Genomic DNA, 3751 nt, shown 5'->3' with positions numbered 1-3751 from the left:
GTATAATTATGCCAAAGTCAATCCCCATTACTCCTTAGCACTATCGAGCAGCTGCTTACTTTAATAAAAACACATGTCAAAGTCGGGGAGAAGAGCTGCCGTGTATTTCTGTGTGTGTGTGTCTGTGTTTGTCAGCGTGCGTGCATATTCTTGTGTTTGCACATAATTTGAATCAATACACTCAGGAAGGAGGCATTAAAGCGACTAACCAGTTGCAGGCGGCAGAAGCAGCAAGCAGACCTCGTGCACCAAATGTTCTGTCATCTCCACAATCCTTTCAATCAGTGCAACAAACAACTCTTTCAACATTTGTCTCTTTCTCCCCCAGGACACGATTCCTCTTTTCTGTCTGCTTACTGGAGACCATCAATCTGTAGCTTCTCCCTGTTGCCTTTCTTTCATCATTCCAGTTTTTTTTTCCCTTCCAATGAGAGCTTTCAAGCCTGACCTTTGTGCACTTGGAAAGGACCGCGGCGGGCAACAAAGACCGTCAACCAATCACAGATCGGTCTGAGTGGCCTTGGGTATGTGAGCCTCATTCTTAATGACTGGAGAAAGACTGAAATGGATTTTAGGGTAGCTGGTGATAACTCCTCACATGTACTCGCACGCTCGTCCTCACCTCCTAGAAGATGTTAAGACAACACTTATGTTTGTGTACTTGTGTTCTCTTAGCCAGACCGCTCCACGCTTTGTATTTCTTTAAACCAATCGCAATCGTCCAAGTCCAGGATGCAGCGACGGCGCACTTGCAGATGGCGGAAGAATAGTCGGTCAATGGCAGACTTATCCCGACAGCCTACAGCCGATGAGTCTTCACAGGAAGTGAAATGCTTTCCACCATTTTTGTAGTGTAATGCACGTATGTCAACAGCAAAATGTGAGTTGAGGATTGAAGGAATACTTTGACATTTTGGAATATACACTTACACATGCTTTCTTCCTGAGAGTTAGATGACAAGATTGACACCACTCTCGTGTCTTGCATGCTAAATGTGAAGCTACTGCTTGCTAGTCTTTGCGCTAAGCTTAGCAAACTTAGCTGCAGGTGGTTATATTTACCGTACAAACATGAGACTGGTAGCAATCTTCTCATTTAACTCTTGGCGAGAACATATTTCCCGTTCCTTTCACTGCTCAACTTTTGCACTTATAGTGATTGAAACAAACGTCAGGCTTTGACACAATTCTGCAGGAAACGTGAAAAAGAAGATCCGAAGCAGCTCAAAGGGAGAGAAACAAAAATCGCTCAAGAATGAGGCACCAGCTAATAATACCCGTGAATAGCTGTTAAGCTCGCTAGCTGTGTGTTCCTAAATACTGTGTTTTTTTGGAGAACGTAGGAGTTAATGTGCTTGTGTGATCATAAAACAGTGTGAAACCCACAACACTTGGCCGGACGTGCACAGGTGAGCTCCCTTTGTTCTTCGCACAACTTCTTCTATCACTCTTTTGGTGTCGGAAAGCACACCCTGATCTTTGGTCAGGTCGACTAGTTTCTTGGCCTTAATCTGACTGCAAATGTTCCATGAACATCAGCTACATCACCTCACTTTCACCGTGTTACATTTACTGAGTGGCAAAAAGTTTTCAAACAGTTTCATGCAATTAGTGGCACCATGTAATGCAGTTTGGCACTATCTAATAATAATGACATCACAGGTTAGCTGGCCTGCTGGTGTGTTCATGTGCAGCTTTTACAAATGTTCAAAGTGATCAAGCTGTCTGTGTCGGCACTAGTTCTTTAAGTATACATACATAATGTGAATGAGGTAGAATAGGGTTTTGATGATCCTAACTACTCTTCGAAAAAGGATTTTAGACTCCAGATCCGCCCTCTAGGTTTATGGGTTGGCGTATAAAGCCGAGGAATTTTGACAAGGGACAGAAATTTTATGTGCGTACATATTCAGGAGATTCTGCAGTGTCTTTGCGATTATACTGATCCAGTGGAACAGAGAGTGAACACTGCTGCTGATGAGAGAGAGAATTTGGATGTTTTATACATGGAAACAGGCCAGGGAGTGCGCAGAGAGGCTTGTAGGAGCAGTAAACGCAGAGTAGGTGGAGTTCAGTGAAGTATCCATGTGTCGGAGAGATCTTTGTGGACCCGTCAAACACCGGAGACAGAACTGCAACCAATCCCGTTGAAGTGCAGAGCGGCCTGACTCATCCACCTGTCCCAGGTCTTCATCCTGCTGCTCCTCCCCTGATCTGTCACCACGCTTTCCTCCATCAGAGGATCGACGCCGCTGTAGGCCGCCGCCGATGATGACTTCTGCTTCCTCTGACAATCCTAAGAAGTTTAACTGCAGATAATCTGTCATTATGAAGTCGATGTGATTAATCAGCAGCATTTGTCATCTGTGTTATGTTATTAAGTTAGAAACAGATTTTGTCCCAGGTTTTGTCGACAGGAAAGGCAACTTTAATTCTTTCTGCCACCAAAACTACTCTGTAAAATGTGTTACATTCAGTAGGTTTACAGCCAACAGATATACAGAGAAAGTCAGTTAACCAATCAAGAGCAGCATTTGAATCCATATTGTTAACTGAGACAGGAGAAAAAAAATCACATTTTCAGCCAAATTTAATGCAGATGCAACAAAATCCCAAGAATTAACCTCCAACTTGTCCCTTGGTGTTCACGGGGAGCTCTTCAACCTCTTCTTCAGGAGCAAGGAGAGCAATTACTTTCCTCCCTCTTATATATTTTTATTTTTAACAACCTGACCCCCTTTGTTTCTTTAGGTTAGCAAGCTAAGGCTAATTAGTGAGTTGCATAGCAACAAGAACAATGACGAACGCTCCTTAAACCCTTTGAGCTCCCGCTCTCTGCCGCTAGCGAACGTCACAGTTGAGCTTTGTGAATGAGGTGGGGGGCAAAAAATGCTCAGATCAAATCACAGCCATCATGATGGTCATTACCCTGTGAAACATGAAGAATGTTGCCTGCATTCATATAGATCTGCTCTGCCCCTGAATCTCTCTCGACATCCTCAGCAGCGATTTAATTAGTAGTAAGTAGTAGTAGGGATTAGTAGAATAGTTGTGCACTTATATTTTCCACCTGCTTGTGTTTTTCCTCAAATAAACGAACTAGCTTTATTATTCTATACCAAACACACGGATTAGATACCATAATGCAAACTCACATCTGAGAAAAAGCCTGTTTTGTGTTTCTGAGCATCGTTTCCTCACCTTCTCTCACTTCCGGGGGGGGTATCTTTGCAATCTCCCTTTGCGCCCACAAAGACAGTAATTATTACAAAGAAGGCCATTCAATTAAAGGAGGCCGTGCACCTACATGGCTTGTCACACGCAAAAATAAAAAGAAAAGAATCAGTGCTAATTAAATGATTCAACCCTGGACTCGAGGCCACAGCACTGAGACACAGTCGTACACAGAGGGGGGGCTGGGGGGGACGCTCCGGGTGAGAGCCAACCTTCAGCTGAATACTCTGATCAGCACCTGAGAGACACAATTTACAAAAAAAAAAAGAAGCAATTAATGGATTTTGTTTAGACTTGTGCTCAGAGAACTGTCTGTCTGACAACACCAGCGTCATGTGGCGTAACAGTCCCGCCCGCTGGACGAATATACTGGGCCCTTTGTCAAACCACCCGTGTGATGAGCTCCTCTGATCTGCCACCGCCGTGCTGAAGGCTTGGTTCAGTTTAGGCGACTAAAACTACTCGGTTAAAAACTGAAAAAGTGATTGTAAAGGCCACTGTAAAAACAACACAGACG

This window comes from Enoplosus armatus, chromosome 1 (assembly GCF_043641665.1).
Source record: "Enoplosus armatus isolate fEnoArm2 chromosome 1, fEnoArm2.hap1, whole genome shotgun sequence".
Taxonomy (NCBI): Eukaryota; Metazoa; Chordata; class Actinopteri; order Centrarchiformes; family Enoplosidae; genus Enoplosus; species Enoplosus armatus.
The sequence above is the reverse complement of the archived record's forward strand: the minus strand, read 5'-3'. Positions refer to the sequence as shown.